The 25949-nt window shown below is 37.8% G+C and overlaps 1 pseudogene; it reads left to right on the forward strand.

The window, feature by feature from the left end:
- LOC113884424 overlaps positions 1 to 25624 on the forward strand; it is a 79104-nt pseudogene extending 53480 nt beyond the window's left edge.
- The last annotated feature ends 325 nt before the right edge of the window (positions 25625 to 25949 follow it).

The raw sequence follows: 25949 nt of genomic DNA on the forward strand, positions 1-25949 counted from the left end.
TCTTCATTGTGGTTGAATATGTGTGATCTTCTCTGCTTTCTGCAATCACTGGGCACTTAGATTTCCAGCATGGCTGCTTCAGGATCTTTTTAATAACAAATACATGCGCTCCCATATATACTTTAATCAGCACTCTCAGATGTTTCTTTTGAGGCAGACCTTTCCATTATGTTGTTTACTAAAATGTAGAAAGTTTTGACCTGTGTGATTTTGTTACATAGATAGTGTGTGTGTGTGTGTGTGTGTGTGTGTGTGTGTGTGTGTGTGAAAGTTGCTCAGTCATGTCCAACTCTTTGCAAACCCTTGGACTGTAGCCTGCCAGGCTCCTCTGTTCATGGAATGCCCCAGGCCAGAAAGAATACCAGAGTGGCTAGCTGTTCCCTTCTCCAGAGGATCTCCCCAACCCAGGGATCAAACCCAGGTCTCCCGCATTGAAGGTGGATTCTTTAATATTTGAGCCACCAGGGAAGCCCATAGGTAGTATAAACCCTGAGAAAAAATGAAAAAAAAAAAAAAAAACAAAAAACATTAAGTGTTTATCTCCAAAGGAGAAGACTGAGTTCTGAGATGCTGTGAGATTTTTTTTTCTTCAGTAATAGGTTTTTTAAATTGTTTGTCTGCTCTTTTGTGTAAGAGGTGCTTTGACTGAGTTTGAACAACAGACAAAAAGACAAAAAAAAAAAAAAGAAAGAAAAGAAACAAAAATTCTATGTATTCTCCTGTTAAAAAACAACAACAACAACAAAAAGGAGATGAGCCCTACCCCCAACTAAGGCACTGAGTTACTGTGCCAAAGTCATGCTTTTAACTTATCTGATTAATCTGATGAATTCATTTGGTGATATATAACATTCAACATTCCAGAATTGTATCATCTCTTTTGATGCCATAAAATGCTAGGGAGTGCCAGTTTAGGGGCCTTAAACAAAACCTTGAACTTTTTTTTTTTTTTTTAGTTTATTGCTGTTTTTGGTAAATAGTGGGGCAATACTAGGTAATTATTTCTATATCTTCTAGCTGTAAGGTTTGAAGGTTATTGAATGTGGAATTGGGAAGCATTATTTATATTCCAGAATTCCACACTAACTAACAACTCCTCAGTTTCGTTCTGCTCCTTGTGTTTTGGTAAACTCTGGTTCATTTAATTTAGTGAACACTGTCACTTTTTTGCTCTCTTCCAGATCCAAGTGAAAAAAGAATTGGATAAGGCAGAGGGGAAAGAATAGCTTTAGTGCAGAGAGAAGAATGTTTCCTTTCTGAGGTGCTAAGGTGTCACATCCTCTACATCTGGCTGTTTAATGGAAAATCCAGGTAGTAAAGACAAAAGAGGACAGATTCTGTGTCTTTGTCTTTTTATTTCTCTGTCTCTGCCAGTCAGATGGGGAAGACTGAATATGAATAATTGCATCTTATTAAGAAAACCATTTTTGAAATTTTGGGGAATTTTGTTTCTTTTTCTCAAACAGAAAGGAGCAGATTTCACAAAAATTTCAGTGACTTGTAAGTGATAAAATTAAAATAAACACAAAAATATTATTATCACTTAAATTCAGGGTGAGCACTGAGTCAAATAATAAAATTGAAAACAAAGATCTTTATAATCAATACATAGCAATTATTCTTAGTGTCAAACTTCCATTAAAGGTTGAAGAAGAAAAGAAACACAAAAGTAGTGAAGTGGAAGTATCAGAGAACATATGCGATGCTGCTGATGAGAGTGGATTGTTTCAGCAGAGAAAGATTGGAGGAAACAGCAACCAGGAGTTTCCTGCTATGCAGAATGAGGGTTCTGATAGGTAATCCTGTATCAATATTTAACAGCATGTCCCTTGTTATGTTCCTATAAAATAATTTCTAACTTGAGCTAATATTTGTGATGTACAGATTGTATATTTTACTAGAGATATAGTTATTTGTAATACTCTTGTCCTTTAGCCTTATTACTAGAATGCCTTTGTTAATATACCACCATGTTACATATTAGAGTATTCTGGATTTGACTGCATATTAATCAGTGTGTTGTATATTTAAATTTGTTTTGTCACTAATGAACATTCTTTCATTTCAGTTTGAGGACTTCTTTCAGCATTTCTCATGAGGCGGGACTAGTGGTGATGAACTCCATCAGGTTTGCTTTGTCTGGGACAGTTTTTATTTCTCTTTCATTTCTGAAAGACAATATTTCTGGAAAGAGGCTCTTCCAGGGTTTTGGCTGGCAGGTTTTTCTCTCCTAGCTCTTTGAGTATGTCCATGGAGGGAGGCCAAATTGCTGATGGTGGCGGGAAAACCGATGAGGCATCAGTCTTTCAGCAGTGATGTGGTCGCCACATCATGTGGGTGATTTAAAAGTGAGCTCTCCTCCCCTGGCCAAATATTTCTTTGGTTTCTTCTTTCATGGTATATGTGCCTCATGTCATTTAAAATACCACCTAAATTATGTGTGGCTTTTTTCTGTGAATTCTCTTTTTCATTTATTTTTGGCTGCGCTGAGTCTTTGCCGCCACAGTGCTTGGGCTTCTCAGTGTGGTGGCTTCTCTTGATGCTGAGTGTGGGCTCTAGGGTACTGGCTTCAGTAGCTGTGTAGCAGGGTTTAGTTTTACCATGGCATGTGGCATCTTCCCTGACCAGGAATGGAATGCCTTCCCCCTTTATTGGTAGGTGGAGTCCTAAGCACTGGGCCACCAGGGAAGTCCCTAAATTCACCATTATTATATTTAGAAGCAAAACAAAAAATATAGTGTAAATCTACTTATGACTCCCATGTCTAAGAGTCAAGGCGCTTAGCCAGTGTACTCTAGGTTTGCAGTGTAGCCCTTGAGGTTCTTCTCAGTGTCTTTCCAGATGCATCTCTCTATTTTCTTCCATGTATTTTGTGCTCTTCCTTCCAGGTTCCTCAGAAACAACCTAGATGTCCTGTGCCTGATGTTTGTGCTCACATTCGAATCTCCAGGTAGAATGATTTTCTCCCTTTTCTGCTTCTCATGACCTCCTCTCTTCACTTCTGCAAATCCTTCCTTATTTCACTTTTCACTTTCATATATCAAGTTTTATATACTGTATCATAATCATGTCTGTGTTTGAAGGAAGAATTTGTTTTCTTGCATACGGTTGGTACTCTATAACTCTCTTGTGAATTAATCAACAACTTAAGATGGGTAAGAGCTGGAATTTTGTAAGAATTGGTTGTTTTTTTTTCTTTATCAGTAGAATTATTGGAAAACATTGGCTTTTTTTGTGGACTTTTTAAAGTAGCGATCCTGGTGTGCACAGGAAGGCAGTAAAGAAAAAGAACAATGATAAATGGACACTGGACGAACGTGTGGTTGCACCAATATTTGAAAAGACCGATTCACTGACTGGTGGTCTGCTGCACTTGAATGATGACAGCATTTTAAGGGAAGTGGATCAGGGTGATGACAGGTACATTCTCCAGATTCTTTGTTTGTAGGGGAAGACATATTAGCACTGAATACTTCTTCTGGAAATAGAGCAGCATTATACAGTACTCAGGCCAAGACAAGAGATTGCTCAACTCTAGTGGACGAACACTGCTGAAATGTTAAGGTGAAGTCCAGTGCCTTTGGCGGAGAAGTCATTTCAGTAAATTGTCCCCTTGGAAGCTAGACTGTAATGAATACAGGTAAACATTCAGTAGGGAATGTTATTGGGACAGGCAATGAAGAATTGGATGGTAACTAAAGAGGAATGTGGAGTTCACAGGTGTTACTTGTTTTATGTTAAGAAGGGAGCTTTTAGAGTATGTATGCTATTGGAGGGAGAAGGCAATGGCAACCCACTCCAGTACTCTTGCTTGGCAAATCCCATGGACTTAGGAGTCTGGTAGGCTGCAGTCCGTGGGGTCGCTAGGAGTCAAACACTACTGAGTGACTTCACTTTCACTTTCCACTTTCATGCATTGGAGAAGGAAATGGCAACCCACTCCAATGTTCTTGCCTGGAGAATCCCAGGGATGGGGGAGCCTGGTAGGCTGCTGTCTATGGGGTCACACAGAGTTGGACACGACTGAAGTGACTTACCAGTAGCAGCAGCATGCTATTGGAAATGAGCCAGCAGATGGCGTGTTTATTTAGTTTAGTCTTGTTTGCATTTCCAATACTAGAAACCTTATTGATTGTATGACATTATCTTTAAACTATTACGGTGAACTAATTGTACATATGACTTCTGTTCATGTATAGTTTTATGGTAAGGGCTTGTTCATTGGTTCTGAAGTGTAATATTTCTATGTAATGGAATATGCAGATGATTGCTTAAGTTAATTCTATCATATATAGATTTTCAAAAATTACGTAATTGTGAATTTACAAACACATAGGCTATACTGAATAGGATATGGTCATTCCTTGATAATTCTAGCTGACAGTTACATGATGAGTAGCTGTGATTTTGTAAGGTGCTCTGAAACATCACATCATATTAACTTCATAGTTGTTTATAGATTCCAGGGAAAAGGGGAAGATTTTGTTTATATTCAATAGAAAAACATTATTAGCAGTCTTTCACAAATTATTCCTTTTGCATGATAAAGATCTAAATGACAAAACCCGTACTTCTTTTACTAAGTGTGTCATTAACATATATTGTGTGCTCAATACATGTATGTCAGATGCATGAAGAAACAGCACAATGGGTGAATGAATGCTTATTGATGATTTTTTTTTACAGAAAACAAAACTTTATTGACAGTAGATATGCAGGCTTACCTACTTCTGATGTCTTTTTATTTTTTGAGAAATATGTTTTAAGATTCAGAAATCATTATTTATAGCTATAGCTAGACCTGAAATAATACTATAGATTCATTTGCTATCATATTACTTAAAAAGACTTTTCAATATTACTTTCTCAGCATATTTTGGAAGAGCAGTTTTGAAGCCAGACTTCCTGGGTTTGAATTCTGGGTCTGTTGGTGACATGCTGAGTGGACTTGGGCAAGTTCCTCAGCCTTTGTGTGCTCCATTTCTTCCTATCCTATCTCCCAGAATGACTGTGGGGATGAAAATGCCTTTAGGACATGTTAGGTGCTTCTGATAATGCATAGCTGATGCATAGGACGTCCTCAAAAAGCTAATATCTTGGTTTTTCAAATGGATTTCTTTCTTAGAAGAACTGAAGGAATACCTCCCAGGTAGGTCGTATTGCCATAAAAGTTAGTTCTTATGGAAAAGAACAGGTGCAAAGAATACTGGTATACTGTTTCCTATTACACAATGCAAGTAACTTTATGTTTTTCCTTTTCTTTAGATCTAACTGTAATACTTTATTAGTATTACTGATATATTTTCTGTGTCCTTTAATGCTGCTCTAATTTATTTCTGCATCCTTTATAGACAATTACTTGCCAATGGAAAAAGTTTATATAAAAAAGAAAAGTTTAGGTATTGTTTGTATTTTTGAATATTTAATATTAGCCTGAAAAGAATCATTTGTTCTTTTAGGCCTGCAAGGAAAACACCATATGAAAAGAAGAAGGTATAGTAAAAAAAAAAAAAAAAATGAACTTTCAAAAATATTATCCTTATCGAAAATACTTTGTCAAAGGAATAGTGCTAAAATAGAAAATCTTCCTTTGTTGTAGAGAAGTTTACTTTGAACACATCATTTAGAAACACTGTTGATAAAGTTATCCTTTTGATAAAAATCTCTTCTTTTAAGAAATGTCTGTTTTTGTTTTGATACAGAGATTTATCACCTCTGTACACTTGGTGTATTTATATATATTTTAAGGACATTGTGAAAGAGTATTGTTTACGTGTAGGTCAAAGAACTAATTAATTATGTGAATGAACTGGATGACTTAACTCAGTCGTCCGAGACTGTTTCTGAGGATGGTGACGTGCTTTACTCTAGGAATTCCACGTTGCAAGTAGAACCTCACAACGTGGGGTATAAAGGTAGGACTGCAGTGTAAATGTTAACGAAAAGCCTGTCTGTGTATAGAGGAGTGATATATGCACACCTTGTCAGTACTGCTCTAGAGCCAGTGATATGCTACAGTGCCGTGCATCTCAGAAGTTTGTTTTGCCTTAAAAGGACATGAAAGTGAGTGTATACTCTGAGCCACAGGCCTATGATACTCTCACTCACTGTACCTTCTGTTGACTCTTCTTTCCTGTGCCTTCACCCATGGTCAGGTCAGCATCATTTTCCTCCTAGAGTAACTGAAATAATCTCAGGACTTCTTTTCCTGCCACTCCACCTGGCAGAACCTCAGTCTGCACAGCAACTGTAATTATTGCCTATTTTTAAACATTTAGGTCCCATCATGCTACCCCCTTGCTTCAAGCCCAACTGTTGCCTCTCTTTGCTGCATGGTTAAAGGTCACAATTGTGTGGTTCCATCTGGTTTTAGTTTTCACCCTTCTTTCTACATGAATTCTAGAATCAGCTTGTCAATTCCCTAAAATGTCTTCTGGTCTTAACTTTTTCATTTTCCTTCAGTTCAGAATACTTTGTACTTTCTCTTTTCATTACCTCTTTGATCCAAGGGTTATTTAGACCCATGTGATTTAGTTTCCAAATATTGAGAGTTTTCCAGAGATCCTTCTGTGCTCTTGCTTCTCATGATTCATTAGGTGCATCCAGAGGGGCTCTGGGGCTAGGGCTGATGATTTCCTGCCTTGGAGGCAAGACCTTGCTGACTACCCTGTTAATTCTGCTGATACCTAGGAATTTTCCAGCCTGGCTCATGAGAATAGACAGAATTCCTGGGACTGAGTGAGCACCAGTCACAGGTTCCTATAGTCTTTTCAGATGGTTTCTCCCTGGTCTCAGGTGGTTTCTCCCAGATGGTTTCTGTTTGTTCATCTGCTGAATACCCGAGGGGCTCCTGAGATCCCCAGGGTCCTTTTTCTCTCTGTTCCACTCTCTCCTCTCCACAGTTCTGATCTGTGATCTCTGCCCACTTTGGTTCACCAGACTGTCAGCTTCATCACCTCCTGTCAGGGAGTCTGGCTAACTCAGCTTCCATTCCTTCTCCCCGTGTTGGGGCCTGAGAATTCTCTCAAGGCAGTGAGCTGGGGCATTCCTTAGGCTAATCTCATGTGTTTCCAGGATCATTGTCTTTCATTCCCTGAAGTCCTTTGTCATGAAAATCATCGTTTAATGTATTTTGTCCGCATTGTTTTTGCTCACTCCACTCAGGAAGGTAAGTCAGTAGCTGTTCACTCTGTCTTGGTTAAAAACATAATGACAGCTGGAGACTGTCCACAGAGTTGTTCTTCCTACTCTACTTACTACTTCCTGCTCATCCTTCATTTCTCAGTGTGACATCTCTTCCCCAGGGAAATCTTTCCTGGACCCAGTCTATGTCAAGTTCTGTTATGTGATCATAGAACTCTCTTTTCTTAGAGTATCTATCTGAGTTCATAATTATTTTATTTGTCCTTGTCTCCTACTAGACTTCAAGCTAAACAAGACCCAGGGGCATCTGTTTTATTTGCAGAACTTAGAATAATGTCTTCCACATTATAGACCCTTAATATCTGTTCAGTGCGTGGATGAGTGAACATGAAAGGCAAAGTCCTTTATACTCAAAAATTACTCACATAAGTTTTTTTGTTTGTTTCTATCTTTGTTTTCTTCATCATGCAGATTCTGTTAGCTTGTTGAAAATTCAGGATACAATTCTTTCACATGAAAGATTAGTAGATTTTCAAAGAAGCCAAAGAAGCCACTGTGAACTACTTAGAGGAGAATTTTACAGAATGAAAAGTAAGGTTCATGGGCTACAAAAAGAGCTGTCAGAAACCAAAGAAGTGAAATCACAGTTAGAGCATCAGAAAGTGGAGTGGGAACGAGAGCTCAGCAGCTTGAGACACTATACACCTCACCTTTAAGGAAATATTTGAACTATTGTTTCCTTTAATTCTGCAGAGACATAGACGTGTCATAAGGACTAACTTATCCTCTAGGATTTTACAGAGGAGAAAGTGTTACTAGTATTTTGGAGGGTGAAATTCTTAGAAATAATATAGCAGGTTCTTAACAGTGAATGCTTCTAATAACTTAATGTATATTTTTCCAAATCATCATTTTCATGAGCATACAGAAGTCCACCATAATAGAAACCCCATTAAATATTTACTGAAGCAACAGTTAGAACTGGACATGGAACGACAGACTGGCTCCAAATAGGAAAAGGAGTATGTCAAGATTGTATATTGTCACCCTGCTTATTTAACTTCTATGCAGATTACATCATGAGAAATGCTCGGCTGGAAGAAACACAAGCTGGAATCAAGATTGCCAGGAGAAATATCAATAACCTCAGATATGCAGATGACACCACCCTTATGGCAGAAAGTGAAGAGGAACTAAAAAGCCTCTTTATGAAGGTGAAAGAAGAGAGTGAAAAAGTTGGCTTAAAACTCAACGTTCAGAAAATGAAGATCATGGCATCTGTTCCCATCACATCATGGAAAATAGATGGAGAAACAGTGTCAGACTTTACTTTTTGGGGCTAAAAAATCACTGCAGATGGTGACTGCAGCCATGAAATTAAAAGACATTTACTCCTTGGAAGAAAAGTTATGACCAACCTACATAGCATATTCAAAAGCATAGACTTTACTTTGCCAACAAAGGTCTGTCTAGTCAAGGCTATGGTTTTTCCAGTGGTCACGTATGGATATGAGAGTTGGACTGTGAAGAAAGCTGAGCAACGAAGAATTGATGCTTTTGAACTGCGGTGTTGGAGAAGACTCTTGCGTGTCCCTTGGACTGCAAGGAGATCCAACCAGTCCATTCTGAAAGAGATCAGCCCTGGGATTTCTTTGGAAGGAATGATGCTTAAGCTGAAACTCCAGTACTTTGGCCACCTCATGCAAAGAGTTGACTCATTGGAAAAGACTCTGATGCTGGGAGGGATTGGAGGCAGGAGGAGAAGGGGATGACAGAGGATAAGATGGCTGGATGGCATCACTGACTTGATGGACGTGAGTCTGTGTGAACTCCAGGAGTTGGTGATGGACAGGAAGGCCTGGTGTGCTGTGATTCATGGGGTAGCAAAGAGTCGGACACGACTGAGCAACTGAACTGTACTGAACTGAAATTGACTTCCAATTGTTTTTCACTTTTCTGTATTCTATTTAATACTCCAAGGAACACCTTTTCTATAAATTCATTTCTACCTTTCTAATTATTTTAAATACATTTTCTTTAATAATATCATATAATGTGGTCAAAGTATGAGAACTTAAAAGTGGTCTGTAATCTATATTTCTAAACTATTCTTAGTTTATATTACTTTACATTCCCACCCACAGATTTATGAAGTAGCCATTTTTCTCAAGAGAAAATGAAAACAAAATTTATGCAGTTTTTTTCTTAACCCTCTGTCTGAAAACAGTGACCATTATTAAGTGTTTTTCATTGTATTCCCCTAACATTTACTATTTTAAACATTGTGAAGAGGAAACGAAATTTATTACAGCAGTGAATGATCTCATGATTTTCTAAGAAGAGTTTTAAATTTTTCAGATTCACCTTAAAGCAAGAAGAAGAGAATAGAAGAAATGCCTAGATGTTATATGAAAAAATGAGGGAGCATTTAACAAGAAAAGAAGACCAATATAGTAAATAAGTTGAAGTGAAACAGCACCTAGAACTCACTTTCCAAGCAGTAGAAGTGATAGTGAAGACTGAGAGAAATAATCTGAATCAGGTAGAGTAATCTTTGGTAAAAATTTCAAATTTCTAACACGATTTTATCAATATTATTTACAATATCTACTTTTTAAAAAATACCATTTATTTAGTGTCATTTTGTTTAGTGTTTTAGGAAATTTTAGGTTAATTGTTAAAAACAAAAGAAAAGAAATTCAAAGTTCCCAAAGTAACAAGGCCGGAAATAAGAATTGTATGATCCTGACATGCTGGGTGCACTTTTTCGAGCAGAGGGAGGGAGAGGTCACATCAGTAGCTCACACAATAGATCCTGAGAAACCACAGGGTTGAGAATGGTGTAGAAACTGGAGGTTAAGCTCTCAGCCCACCTCAGGCAACCAATCCTTCAGCCTTGATGGAACATTCGTGAGTGAATAGGTCTAGAAGAGAAGGGGTGCTGGGAGGGACCATCCTGCCTAATTTTACACCGAGTTGCCTCTGGCCTTCAGTCTGGCAGGTGGCTGAGGGTCGTGGACCCCCCTCCCTCTGTGCCCATGAGCCCTCCAGTCCACCTGCCCCATGAACAGCTCAGAGCTGGCTCCAGCTTTCCCAGCTGCATTCTCCCTTACAGCAGAGTCCTCAAGGACAGGTGTTAACTGGCGTCCTCGAGAGGTGCAGGGATTTTTTTCCCAGCAGTTGGTAGAAACCAGACAATTTTGAAGTTGATTGTCCTTCCTTCTGCAGAGTTCTTGAGTGGCATCTCACAGCAGAGGAATTTGCTCCCACACCTGATGTCCCTCTCAAACATGGACTGGGTCCCATCCCTGAGGTCCTAGCAGCAGATCCCCCACAATGAAAAGCTCTCAGGAAGAGCTCGGGAAAGTAGTATTTGTAATTCAAATCCATTTGTCTAGAGCAGTTAGGTGGTCACATACGATGGCCTCATCCAAGGAGAGGCCTTTAATATTTTCCATAGGAATTGATCTCAAATCTTTTGTGACTATCTCCGAGGAGCCAGCACCCTGATTGTGGTTTAGGCAAGGAGGACCATGTGTGGTCCACCATCGACTGCGCTACCTGACCAAGTCCCTCTGCTCTGGAGTGAACGTGTCAGTCACTCCATGCATGTCGTCACCTTCAGTGTCTGAATCAGAGTCCATTCTTGGCTCCACTGTCATTCTTTAACCAATACCCTGTCAACAACCTTTTCACATCATTTACTGTTTTTTTGTAAAAACTGCGACATCAGTTGTAAAAACACTTTTGAACACTTTAAAAAGTTGTTTCTTTAGAATAAACTTATAAAAGTGCCTCCCCCGCACCAAGGGGCAGGGGGAGGGGGGAAACAACAAAACTCTTGCTACCAATTAAAGATATTCTGGGTTTTGGTAATGATTTCACTTCCTCAATTGATCATTCGGTTAGTTTATCACTTCCCCTAATGGTAAGGAGGAAACTATAGGCTGTTCAGAGACCACATTTTGGATGTGATTCTTCTACTTGTGAGAAAATGAGCACTCTGCCCTGTGAGTGTCCTATTTCAGTACAATGAACTTTTCAAAATAGTGATAGATATGGCATAATATATATTTAGTGATAGTTATTAAGTGCTTTTAATCATATTTTCCCCATCTTACTATTTTAAACATAATGGAGAGATAATGAAAGTTGTTGCAGCAGCAAATAATCTCATAGTTTTCTAAGAACTTTCTAAATTTTAGCTTATTTACCATTAGTGTATGTACCATGAATGAAGTAGGAAGCTTATTTTGTATTGATATGTTTGTACTAGAGACATGTGGTTTGATGTAAGAAGACTAGTAGAGTCCAAAGACCTGGCGAAAAGGCTGCAGCTTACTCATATTTTTAACATTTTCCTTTCCAGAATCATTACAGCTAATGAGTTAATTAATGTTTGTAGAAGTGTCTAGTACAGTTGTCAATTGGTGTAATTCTTGTAACTGTCTATTAAAATGTTAGAAGGTAACATATTCTCAAGCAAAAACTTTTTGTACAAAATTTAGTCTATTTATACAGAGTTAAGAGTCTTACTGTGAAGTAGATATATAGGAGGTATCAAATGCAGTGTTATAAACCTAGAAAGTGGTGTTGTTTATTGAATTATAGTTAACAATATTCTGTTAGTTTCAGGTATACAGCACAGTGATTCAGATATATATGTATATGTGTGTGTATTTTATATAAATGGGGCTTCCCTGCTGGCTCAGACTGTTATGAATCTGCCTGCAATGCAGAAGACCTGGGTTCAGTCCTTGGATTGGGAAGATCCCCTGGAGAAGGTGGAGAAGGCAATGACACCCCACTCCAGTACTCTTGCCTGGAAAATCCCATGGGCAGAGGAGCCTGGTAGGCTGCAGTCCATGGGGTCGCTGAGAGTCAGACACCGAGCGACTTCACTTTCACTGTTCACTTTCATGCATTGGAAAAGGAAATGGCAACCCACTCCGGTGTTCAGAATCCCAGGGACAGTGGAGCCTGTTGGGCTCCAGTCTATGGGGTCGCACAGAGTTGGACACGACTGAAGCGACTTAGCAGCAGTAGCAGCAGCAGCCTGGAGAAGGAAATGGCTGCCCATTCCAGTTTTCTTGCCTGGGAAATTCCATGGACAGAGGAGCTTGGCAGGCTATAGTCTATGGGGTCCCAAAGAGTTGGACATGACTGAGTGACTAATACACATACACACTCACTCACACACACGCTCACATGTACACACATATTCCGTTTCAGATTCTTCTTGCAGAATATTAGGTGTAGTTCCTTATGTTGTATAGTAGATCTCTGTTGGTTATTTTATATCTATTCATGTGTATATGTTAATCCCAACATCCTTGCTGCAAATAGCATTATTTCATTCTTTTTTATGGATTACTAGTTTTCCATTATATAAATATTCCACATCAGATGCAATTTTTAAGTGTAGTCACATCTATGAATCTTTTATTTTAAGCCTTTGGGTTTGTTATAGTTCAGAGAGAAGCCTTTTCAGTTCTGAGCTTCTTGAAAAGTCTCTTGGTATTTCTTTTTGATTTTCATGGATTCATTGTCTTACATTAAATTTTTGAACCTTTGGGAATTCCTGCTTGTATAAAGTCTGAGGATTGAATTGAACCTTATTTTTTCCTGTTGGAGACACACTTGGGGCAGTCTTTTCATTGTATAAACATACAAGTTAGTCTTTCATTTCAGAAGAAATCATGGAATGTCACTTTACTGAGTACTAGCTAAACATCTCCTTTTTTTTCACTTAGGTTTATGATAGTTGTGAAGAAACAAAAGACCTGTTGCACAAAAAGCACATGCTGCAGGAGGAAATTGCCATGCTAAGACTGGAGATAGATGCACTGAAAAATCAGCACCGGGAAAAGGAAGAGAACTATTTTGAGGACATTGAAATTCTCAAAGTAAAGAATGATGATCTTCAAAAGGCAATAAAACTGAATGAGGAAACGTTAACAAAGACTATATCCCACTACACAGGCCAGCTTAATGCTCTGACAGCTGAGAATACAATGATAAACTCTAAGCTGGAGAACAAAAAAGAAAGTAAATAAAGACCGGAACAGAAGTGAAATCCTACTGTTCTAGACTGGCTGCTGCCTTACATGATCATGATTAAGGTCAGACATCAAAAAGAGATCTGGAACTTGCCTTCCAGAGAGCAAGAGATGAATGGTTATGCTTGCAGGACAAAATGAAGTATGATGTGGCTAATCTAAAAGATAACAGCGAGATGCTTTCCCAGCAACTATCTACAGTGGAAAGTATCTTCAATAAGCTGAAAATCAAGCTGCATCACACGAGAGATGATCTTAGAGAAAAGACTTTGATGTTAGAACGTGTCCAGAGAGATCTAAGTCAATCAGAGTGTCAAAAGCAGGAAATTGAACACATTATCAGAATGAACAAGGCAAAGTGAATACATGCCTTGGAAAGCAGGAATCCTTAGAGGAGAGATTATCTCAACTCCAGAGTGAAAACATGTTGCTCCGACAGCAACTGGGTAATGCACAAAACAGAGCCAACAGTAAAGTGAAGACGGTCATTAGCATCCAAGACCAGTTTCAGCAGATCGTGAGAAAACTTCAGGCCAAATATGAGAAACAAGGTCTGTTGCTGGAGAAAAGAAACAATGAGTTAATCAAGGAATATAATCATTTAAAAGAGAGAATGTATTGGTATGAAAATGAGAAAGCAGAAGGAAAAGTGAGCATCCAGAAGGAGAAATAATTCTCAGACTTCCTGAAAGAAAGTTAAAAGTGATTCTTGATTCTGGCTAAATGTTGAATGTGCTGTTGCTGCTAAGTCACTTCAGTTGTGTCCGACTCTGTGCGACCCCATAGATGGCAGCCCACCAGGCTCCCCCGTCCCTGGGATTCTCCAGGCAAGATCACTGGAGTGGGTTGCCATTTCCTTCTCCAATGCATGAAAGTGGAAAGTGAAAGTAGGAAGTCATTTGGTCATGTCCGACTCTCAGCGACCCCGTGCACTGCAGCCCACCAGGCTCCTCCGTCCATGGGATTTTCCAGGCAAGAGTACTGGAGTAGGGTGCCATTGCCTTCTCCAAATTTGAATCTAGTTGAATATAAAAAATACACAGGCTGTGAATCTATGGTCTCTAAACCAGCCTAAAAGCATACCTTATATCCAGCAAATAAAAATTAGACCGAAGAAATCCTTTACTTTGAGTAGGGACATTGTGTCATTTATGAAATGTTAAGAGATTTAGTTCTATATTGTTAACATAGACAGGTGCTATTAATTTACTCTTTATTAAGGTAATAATTTTAATCTTTATGTTACCACATTTCAGTATCATGACGAAGCAGATAAATGAAATGCTCAAACCTGAAATGAATATTTCGAAATGAAGCTTCAGTTACCTGGATTATCTTGATCATCAATTCCAGGTTTCCCAGAGGCTGTATTTTATATATCGTACTTTGGCTTCAGTAGCTTGTCATAGCTTTTTGTTATATTTGTTGGTACAATTTTATTTTTATTCATGTCAATTTGAGTTAATATGGGAAACATTTTAGCCTTGAATCATTTGTTCTTAAAGCCTCTCAACTCTTCAAATGCAGTTACTTATCATTAAGTCATAATTTGGGACTCAGGTGGTGAGCTTTAGCAAAACTATTATTGATTTAAACTTCCCACTGCTATTTATGATTTACTTAACATTTTTACAAACAATTTGCTCATAATTCTCATTTTAAGTATCAATTACTATCATTTGAATACAAGCTTGTCCTCTAAAAATGAAGGATGGCAGGATTTGTGAGCAGCAAGAATGGAGTGAGTCAGGGAGAAGGTTGTAGGAGCTGTGGTCTGGAGTCAGGTAGAGGCCAGGTTATCGAGGCTCCTTGAAGGCCATGGGAGCAACCTCATTTTTTAAATTGCATTTTTCTTTTATATTAGAATATGGTTGATTTACAATTTTGTTGTTAGTTTCATATGTACAGCAAGTTGATTCAGTTATTTGTACACTATATCCATTATTTTTCAGTTCCTTTTCCCAGGTAGGTGACTACAGAATATTGAGTAGAGCAGTTAGCCAAGGGCAAAGGTGGGGAGGAGGGATGAATTAGGAGTTTGGGATTAATGTAGACACACTACTGGATATAAAACAGATAAGCCACAAGGGAATGACATCATTTTTCTGCTGAGGTAGGGATCTATTGGAAAGATCTGAGCACTGGTTGGAATATGTGAAAATCTCTGAGTTAATCAAAGCTTCTAATAAAAAAGGAAAGGAAAATGTTTCCATACTGTTTCCACAGTGTGGAATTTTCCATCACTTTCCCCACCTACACACTCATTTCTTTCTAGACGTGAGGTGGTGAAGCTCTGCAGATTTATTGGGAGGGGCAGGGTGTGGATAGTGGGACCACATCCTTTGTCTGAGTAACTTAATATCAGGAAGGCTGGAGGATGGCCACTTCTGTGTCTATAGCCAGAGTCAGTGAGGAGGAAAACAAAGGTGATTGCTGTCTGTGGTGATAGTTTTCAAAGTGCATATGTTGGAGTTTCTATTATTAACATAGCATAATAGTAAAGTGATTTGATAAACTCACTGACAAAGCATCTTATTAGGCAGTTGTGAGACAACTTCAACAAGAACTGGATGACTCTGTAAAAAAGCAGTCTATGTCAGAGACTTCACTGAAAGTCATGTCATGTTATTGTGCTAAGTTAGAAGCTGAGGTACAGGATTTGAAGAACAATTGTAAACTACTACAACTATGTCAACTCATAAGTCAGGTATGTATGAAATTGAACATGCTAACAGTTAATATGTAGGATAGAGTGTTTTAGAACACTCATTTTCATTGTCAGTTTTCTTCTGTATTTTTGTTACAAGTAACTTATTACAATTTTCTTATCTTTATAATGCACTCATTCCTTAAACTCTGACTTTCATCCTACCATTTGCATTATATTACTTTTTCCTTATATTATTTACCCTTAGGAAACTTGAGAATTGTGTCTCATTATTCACACAAGTTGAGAGCCTTTTTTTTTTTTTCCTTTGAAACAATACTTTTTAAAGTGATAGCTGTATTACCATGATATGGCAATCCAGATTAAAATCAGAGGATAATATTAGTTTAATGGAACATTCAGAAAATTATCATTTCTCATCTTTCCTTTTGTAAATTGCTGTAGAGTTCTGTATACATTTATTTCATGGATTTCAGAATAACGTGTGCAGAAAGGGTCTTATACAAACCAGTTGAAGTTTAGGCATTGCCTTCTTTCCTTTTCATTTTAAGTATATTGTAAAAGCATGGATGTACTCAGATGGTGTAGAATACGTACATCCAAACTAGAGAATTAAAAAGATTATCTGGATCCTGCCATTGGATTTTTTTTAAAGCTATTGAGATATAATTGACATATCATAGAATTCACCTACTCAACATGTGTATTTCAGTATCTCTTAGTCTAGAGATGTGTAACCGGTGACTACAGTCAATTTTAGAGCATTCCCATCACCCCCTAAAAGAAACCCTGCATCCCTTAGCCACCACCCATGGCCTCCCATCTCCCTCAGCCCCAGGTAACCCCCAGTATAATATCTGTCTCTGTAGACATGCATGTCCTCAGTATTTTATATAAATGGAATCATGCTGTATTCTCCTTTGGGATTAACTTTGCTCATTTGATGTCATGTTTTCACAGTTCATCCATGTGATAACACGTATCAGTTCTTCCATTTCTGTGTGTTGTCAACAGTAAGCTAAGCCATGTATCCATCATCACTTGATGGAGCTTTGGGTTGTTTCCGCTTTGGGTTTATTAATAATGCTATTGTGAACATTGATTTCCATGATTCTGTGTGCACATGTTTTTATTTCCCTGTGGTTGGATCTTATCCTCAAAGTTAGCTGGCTGATTTCACCTTTTCTTGGCCCTTGCTCAGACTGTCCTTTCTGTCTTTACAGTTTCTTTTCCTCTTGGGTAGTCCTTCATTATTTCAGACCTGGCACCCGGTCTCTCCTCCTTCAAGGAGCTTTCGTGACTATTCAGCTCTTTGAGCCTTTTCACATGAGCGCTTGTTTCCTAGTCTCTGAGGAACAGTTTAGCCCCTAATTTTACACTGTGGACATGTCTTCCAAGACGGGGAATCTTGGCTAAGTATACATTGGTGTAACAGGGAATATTTATTGATATGCACAGCACTTGCCTTGCATAAATGGACAGTAAGAAAGGATTACAAGAATGAGGCATTTTTTGTTGTTGCTTTACAGAAAAACATGTGGATCATCTCTGCTAACTGTTAGGAAATGAGATTTCTTTAATTTGAAAGTAATTCTCTTTGGAAAGCAATTCAAATTAACAAAAAGTCTTTGTACTTCAGAAAAGGGCTTATGGGATTAGAATCCATATTTTCAAGATTTATTAATTAGAGTCTTATTCTCACAGTCTTCTTTTGAGAGGAACTTATTAACTAAGCCCTAGATAACTCAACACAGTATCCTTCAAACTTCTTTAAAATCCTGGGACATTAAGATGGGGGTAGGAATAAGAGACATTCCACTAAGAGGTGACTTGTAGTCATTTTATGAAGAAAGATAGAAAAACGTTATTGTAGAACAATAAAATAGTGTAAAATAAAGTGCAATTGTTGTGTGACAAAGATGACAGTGAAGAATATATTTTGTGACACTTGGTGGTTTGAACTTCTTTCTTTATTCTCTTGAGTAATCTCTGGTCCTACATTCTACAATACAGATACCATCATATTTATTTGATCCTGGGTTTGATTTAGGCTGTGCTCAGTCCACTTTCTTCACTAGCAAACAGTAACCTTTTATTCTTGAAGACTGCTGATTTTCCAGCAGAGCTGGAAACTGCATCTTCAAAATATCTGCACCTGGTTGCAAAAAATCAAGTTTTTCAACAGGAGTTATTATCTATGAAACGAATACAAAAAAAAAAAATGTAAAAAACTAGAGAAGAAGAAAAAGAAGTTGGAGCAAGAAGTAGTGAACCTCAGAAGTCATATAGAAATGAATATGATAGAACACAGTCAAGTAGAGCAATATCAACAGGAGATTGAATAAAGAGCGAGACAGGATATTGTAGAGAAATAAAAGAAGTCAACCTATTTTTGCAGGTTAATTTGTTCATCTGTCATATGCTTGAATTCACTTTCACTGTACAGTACATTTTGGATCTATACAGCTTAGGTGTTTCCTCTACCTCCCTTAGAGCAGTTAGTTTTGTAGATTTCTGGAAGGAAGGGAGGCACTTGTTTTCCCTTTGAATATTTCAGTTTCCATCACAGTTATCACTAAATTGATCTTTCAGAATTATTCTCACTAGAGAATCCTTTTACTTATAAGACCAATTGGTAAAAAACAAGATCATTAGGAAGAAAAGAAAATATTATAGTTTAAAACTGGTACCATTCTCTTGAATTATTCTTAAGTCATCTTGTTCAATTTTTAAAATTTTAAGTTGATCCTCTTATTCTTTGAATTATCAGATTATATATGTACTACTACAACAGTGATTCCCCTTTAATTTTATAATTCAGATTTAATTCACTTCACATTAATGATAACTGTTTTAAACTTCTGCTTTTTTTTTTTTTCACCTTTGAAGTCGCTCTCTGAATCACTGACTCAAAACTAAAGGGAACAAGTATAATTTTCCAGGTTAATGATTATTTTAAAAATGTTATCTTTTTCAGTTTGCCTTAGACACAAGCTGAATTTCAACAGATTGAACTCAGAATTAAAGACTTGGAATCTGAACTCTCCAAAATGAAAAGTTTGCAGGAAGATTCTAATAAAGCAGAGTTGGAAAAATATAAGCAACTCAACCAAGTAGAATGTGAAGTTAGAAAGTCATTGGAAGATAAACTAGACAAGTAAGTCAAAACACAAAAACACAGAAACTAAATTTAGTTCATTAATTTGTCTCTAAAGCCTAATTTTTATAGAGTGGGGTACATGACATTCATAGGAAGTGAAAGCTAACTAATGGTCACTGCTAAGGGGGCACCTTAAAACAAAATATTAGTACTGTATCAAGTTTTTCCACACTATGTAAAGGCATACTTATGAAATAGGGGGAAATTAACACATGGGTTAAAGGCAGGATAAATTCCAAAGTGGCTAAAAGTAATATAGTGACCTGACTGAGGGGTCTGGAGAATGGAAAGGGCAGATCCCACCTGCAGTGCCAAGTCCAGGTTTCCCCACTATCTGAAAGCAGAGCACTACTAGGAAGCCTTTCATAAGCCAAAGCAGCATAAAACAAAGAAGCAGGTACCTAAGGACACATTCTGCTAGTTGATACATAAAATGAATATGCACAAGTGAAGCACAGGTGCTCCCAGACAGGGTTTTGGGCTGTGGCGACTTGATGCTGAGATGTGGGGTGTGGCTTCTGGGGAAGGAACTCAGTGGGGCCAGTCTCCCTGCTTGGGGAACACGATGCCTCTCACTGTAAAACTGTACACTGAACACTGTTTAGAGTTTTGGCTTTTTAAATGAGACCAGAAATTGTCTTCAGATTTTTTTTTTCCCTCTATCATCAAAAACAGGTACTGACATAGGCCCTTCGTAGAAGTGTAGTAACATACAGTGAACTTTGGAAAAGCAGGGGATACTTGCAATTGATCCTGGGGCTGTTTTAGCTCTTTTCAGCCTCACCCTTTGACTTTCTCATCCTCCCTTGAGATTGTGGCTCTAAGTGATACCTCAGAGCCAAAAGCTTAATTTCTCCGAGGTCATGAGTGAAACGTGTATACAAGGGTGGTGAAAGCAAATGCTTGAAAGTGGCTTTGTGGGATGGGGTGTTTCTTCATCCCTGAACTGTTTCCTGGAGGCAGGTGTGCCCCAGAGGGCAACAGGTGTCACTGGGAGGCCACCTCCCTTTCTCTTTGATGTCCTTTCTCTCCTCTCCCAACTGTGACTTGTTACTTGAGTAACCCTAGACACATGTGTACTCTTTAGAACAAGGTTACAACTATCACTTTTTACAGTAGGTCTGCTCTGTGTTTTCAGTGTTCAGTTTATTGGGAATTCCATTAACTATATGGCAACTTTAAAAATGCAGATAATTTAAGGAAACATGAGTAAAGTTGGTGTTTTCCATCTTCTTCAGGACTCATGAGAGGCTGGCAGTGATCAGCACCAAACTTGAGGTGAAGAAAGAGAAGAAAAGATCTTTACTCAGCTCTCTTAGCATGAGGCCTGTCCTGGAGCCCCCTTGTGTTGGAAATTTCAATAATCCTTTAGTGCTCAATGGAAATCTTACTCCAAGAGCAAAAGTAGGGTTTTCTACCTCAATTCCATGCCCTTCGAATAACAGCATGAAGACTTACTTGACTGAGGTTAGTTCTATTATCTTTTGTTCATTGGGTTTCAGATTTCTAATATGAATAATCCTTGTTTTTAATTCGGTGAACTTCTGAGTTGTTTATTTGACTTATGCACACTAAGTAAAATCTGTCATTAACTGTGCTAATTAAGGAGATATTTAATGATTTTTTTTTTGTCCTAGATCTCTTGTTTTTAAGAGATACTTTTTAAATTTCTTGAAAAGCTGCATTGAAATTCTACTTTAGAAATGAAATCTTATTGCCTAGTAATTGAAAGTATTCTTTAAGATGTTTGACTTACTTTCTAATTGATTTCACTTTAGCAGTGGCTCATAATCATTTCCAAGCTTTGTTGCACCCACGGCAGTTTATCTACCCCTAAGCATAAATGACAATGGCAACCCACTCCAATACTCTTGCCATGAAAATCCCATGGACTGAAGAGTCTGGTATGCTGCAGTCCATGGGGTCGCAAAGAGTCAGACATGACTCAGCGACTTCCCTTTCACTTTTCACTTTCATGCATTGGAGAAAGAAATGGCAACCCACTCCAGTGTTCTTGCCTGGAGAATCCCAGGGACAGTGGAGCCTGGTGGGCTCCAGTCTATGGGGTCACACAGAGTTGGACACGACTGAAGCAACTTAGCAGCAGCAAGCATAAGTGAATCACTGGCATCTATACACTAACCACATATGGATGTGTTTTTATTTGAAAGAGTCCTAGATAAATCCTTTTTATGAATTAAACAAACTTGTAATACTAAATCAGAAGATTAATTTCTGGTTTTAGGTTAACATTTTTTGTTATTTTCTTGTACAAGAGTATGTCTTTAATTGCTATTTTACTTATAGAATTTTGATTTAAATTTCTAAAAACTATCTTGCTGAGCAGTTGTAGAATATTTCTAAATTTGTACTCAATGAAAACATTTAAAAATTATAAATGAAGCTCACTTTATCTCTATCTTGACATCATCTGGATGAACGATATCTAAGATAGCAATGATGGGGAGTCTTGAAATTGCAACCAGTTTTCATTGTGTAAGCATTGTGGTTAAAATATCCATTTCAGTCTGTGCACACGGGTTTATCATTTTGATAGTGTTTCTGTGGTGTTGGTGATGCAGAGACAAGTAGCCCTTGTTAAATGCAGTCTCAACCTGTTTTCTAACTTGACATCTTGCCATCATAGAAGAGCGACCTAAAGTTTCTTCAACAGCACTGCAGTTATGTTGGGTTTTATTACTTGAGAGCTGTGAAACTGGAGGACGTGCTTTAGCTATGCCGTCACAGCGGGCCTCTGAACACTTCATCCCAAGTCAGACACTTCCCCATGCAGGACTAAGGAGAGGAAGCAAATGCTTGACCCTTGTCCCAGGGGCAGGCTGCCTACTGCACACCCATGTGCATGGCGCTGTGGGCACCTACATCTTTTCAAAGAAGAGATTTGGAACCAAGCAAGCACCTCTTAGTTCTTTGTCCCAAACTCACCCGTTAGATAAATCTCCTCTCTCCTCATAAAGAGGGTAGGAGTATAAGTCCTCCCCTTGAAACTTCAGGCTGAGGAAATGAAGTTCAACTGTAATTTATGACCAGATTTAGACTATAATGGAGATTATACTCATGCTTTTTGTATGTACCAACTAATGATGAGACCTTTGGATAGAAGTATGCTAGACAGTAAAGAGAGATCTGTTGCGTGTTTTAAATTTTATCCTAAATAACCCAAAATGTGGATAATTCATTTGTTGACTCATTTAAAAAAAAAACAGGTTTTATCTGGAGGAAGCAAACATCCTTTTAAGGATGAATCTCTTCAGTTTTGGCCTGCTTGATTACAATAAAGATTTTCTCTTTCAAGTTCCCTTTCCTGTGTTTAAAAAAATGTCATGCTTTATAAATTAATTATATCCACTTCTCCAAAAGGAGTTTGATATTCATTTATTCTAATTCATGCCTTTAAAGCATATGATTTAGTTAGAAAGTTACTACATCATGCCATGCCACAAGCAGTATTGAACTATAAACAAGGTTTTACATATTCATTTTCTCTCTGTTATAGTTAAAAATCTATGTGTTTTTCTTAATCTGAGTAAGTAGCTGGCATAGGACTCAGTAAGAAGACCATTGGCTTTGATACTTCTTTTGTAGAATTCGGAAATTTGACTAAATCAATGAGTCTCATATCTTACAAAAAGTTGTTTGTTTGTTTTTTTTCCCCCAAACAAAACAACTTTTCTTTCAAAAAAAATTTTTTTTGAGTTTATTTTTGTGTATGGTATTAGAAAGTGCTCTAGTTTCATTCTTTTACAAGTGGTTGACCAGTTTTCCCAGCACTACTTGTTAAAGAGATTGTATTTAATCCGTTTTATATTCTTGCCTCCTTTGTCAAAGATAAGGTATCCATAGGTGCGTGGATTGATCTCTGGGCTTTCTATTTTGTTCAATTGATCTATATTTCTGTCTTTGTGCCAGTACCATACTGTCTTGCGGAGAAGGAAATGGCACCCCACTCCAGTACTCTTGCCTGGAAAATCCCATGGACGGAGGGCCTGGTGGGTTGTAGTCCATGGGGTCGCTAAGAGTTGGACACAACTGAGCGACTTCACTTTCACTTTTCACTTTCATGCATTGGAGAAGGAAATGGCAACCCAGTCCAGTGTTCTTGCCTGGATAATCCCAGGGACAGGGGAGTCTGGTGGGCTTCTGTCCATGGGGTCGCACAGACTCAAACATGACTGAAGCGACTTAGCAGCAGCAGCAGCAGCAGCATACTGTCTTGATGACTGTGGCTTTGTAGTAGAGCCTGAAGTCAGGCAGGTTGATTTTTCCAGTTCCATTCTTCTTTCTCAAGATTGTTTTGGCAATTTGAGGTTTTTTGTATTGCCATACAAATTGTGAAATTATTTGTTCTAGCTCTGTGAAGAGTACCGTTGGTAACTTGATAGGATTGCATTGAATCTATAAATTGCTTTGGGTAGTATACTCATTTTCACTATAATGATTCTAACACCATACACAAAAATAAACTCAAAATGGATTAAAGATCTAAATGTAAGACCAGAAACTATAAAACTCCTAGAGGAGAACATAGGGAAAACACTCTCCGACATACATCACGGCAGGGTCCTCTATGACCCATCTCCCAGTATACTGGAAATAAAAGAAAAAATAAACAAATGGGACCTAATTAAACTCAAAAGCTTCTGCACAACAAAGGAAACTATAAGCAAGGTGAAAAGACAGCCTTCAGAATGGAAGAAAATAATAGCAAATGAAGCAACTGATAAACAACTAATCTCAAAAATATACAAGCAACTCCTACAGCTCAATTCCAGAAAAATAAATGACCCAATCAAAAAATGGGCCAAAGAACTAAACAGACACTTCTCCAAAGAAGACATACAGATGGCTAACAAACACATGAAAAGATGCTCAACATTACTGATTATTAGAGGAATGAAAATCAAACCCACTATGAGGTACCATTTCTCACCAGTCAGAATGGCTGCAATCCAAAAGTCTACAATCAATAAATGCTGGAGAAGGTGTGGAGAAAATGGAACCCTCTTACACTGTTGGTGAGAATGCAAACTAGTACAGCCACTATGGAGAACAGTGTGGAGATTCCTTAAAAACCTGGAAATAGAATTGCCTTATGACCCAGCAATCCCACTGCTGGGCATACACACTGAGGAAACCAGAAGGGAAAGAGACACGTACCCCAATGTTCATCACAGCACTGTTTATAATAGCCAGGACATGGAAGCAACCTAGATGTCCATCAGCAGATGAATGGATAAGAAAGCTGTGGTACATATGCACAATGGAGTATTACTCAGCCATTAAAAAGAATACATTTGAATCAGTTCTAATGAGGTGGATGAAACAGGAGCCTATTATACAGAGTGAAGTAAGCCAGAAAGAAAACCACCAGTACAGTATACTAACACATATATATGGAATTTAGAAAAATGGTAACAATAACCCTGTATATGAGACAGCAAAAGAGACACTGATGTATATAACAGTCTTTTGGACTCTGTGGGAGAGGGAGAGGGTGGGATGATTTGGGAGAATGCATTGAAACATGTATAATATCATATATGAAATGAGTCAGCAGTCCAGGTTCGATGCACGATACTGGATGCTTGGAGCTGTTGTACTGGGACGACCCAAAGGGATGGTACGGGGAGGGAGGAGGGAGGACGGAGGATGAGGAACACATGTATACCTGTGGCGGATTCATGTTGATATATGGCAAAACCAATACAATATTGTAAAGTTAAAAAAAATAAACAAACAACAAAAAAATTTTTCCGTGGAACCATATTATATAAAATAGAGACAAGTATAGAGCCCTTTAGCTAAAGGAATGACCAGAGACCCTGCCGCTGTGATTTCTCTGTTCTTCAACTCAGCAGTGACCCCTGTGTGACCTTCTACTTTTATGGGACATAGTTTGGAAACTAACAGTTATGAGAGAATCCTTCTCACTAAACATCTTTAGAAATAAAACTTGCTGGTACTTTGTTTTCTTGTGTATAATTTTCTTACCTTTCTGTGTTTTCATTAAATGGAAAATTTTAAAGAAAATCACAGATGTGTTCCCCTTATTAGCAGTTTGATTTCAAACTACTTCCTCCATTTGAACTCGATCCTCACCTAGAAATCAAAATAAAGGCCTTGGAAGTATATATTTAGGGCAGGAGATTTTAGGGGAGAAGATAGTAATCTTGTGGGTCATTTCTAGGACTATGCATGATTCCCTAGTTCTCTGAAATTGTGTGTTCTCGATAGGCTGGTATTTTTTGTACATTTTATCAGATTAAATAGCATTCCATATATATGTTCTCTGTTATCTAAAAGCAGAATAAGTGGGAATTCATTTTCTTTTATTTATGTGATTATTTTTCTACTTAAGTAATCTTCAAGTTATGTCTAGTCTCTAAAAGTATTTTTAAATGTCATATTTAGTCAGTTCTGTGGCATTCCTATGACAATATCTCTTGCTTAAATTAAACATAAATAATATTTGACATATTTCAGATGCAGCAGGAATTGGCCAGGAGTATAATGAGAACTAACAAAAGTTATGTTGCCAAAACTTATGAATTAAATTTAGACATTGATTTCTGAAATACACTTAAAACAGTAAATGGCATCTTTTGCCATTGTTTGGATAACAGATGCTATGTTAAATGATTTTTCTAATACATTGCTAATGAAAAATGTGAACACATGAGCAGTCATAGTAAAAAATCTCCTTCTTTCTCATTTATTCATTATGTTCCATAGCCTTAACAAAAATCTTAAAAGGTCTATGTAGTTCTTGTTTTTTTTTTTAATTTTTGTTTTTAAAATATTTATTTATTTTAATTGGAGGCTAATTACTTTACAGTATTGTGGTGGCTTTTGCCATACATCGACATGAATCAGCCATGCGTGTTCATGTGTCTGCCCG

This window comes from Bos indicus x Bos taurus, chromosome 26, assembly GCF_003369695.1.
Source record: "Bos indicus x Bos taurus breed Angus x Brahman F1 hybrid chromosome 26, Bos_hybrid_MaternalHap_v2.0, whole genome shotgun sequence".
In the NCBI taxonomy this organism is placed as follows: domain Eukaryota; kingdom Metazoa; phylum Chordata; class Mammalia; order Artiodactyla; family Bovidae; genus Bos; species Bos indicus x Bos taurus.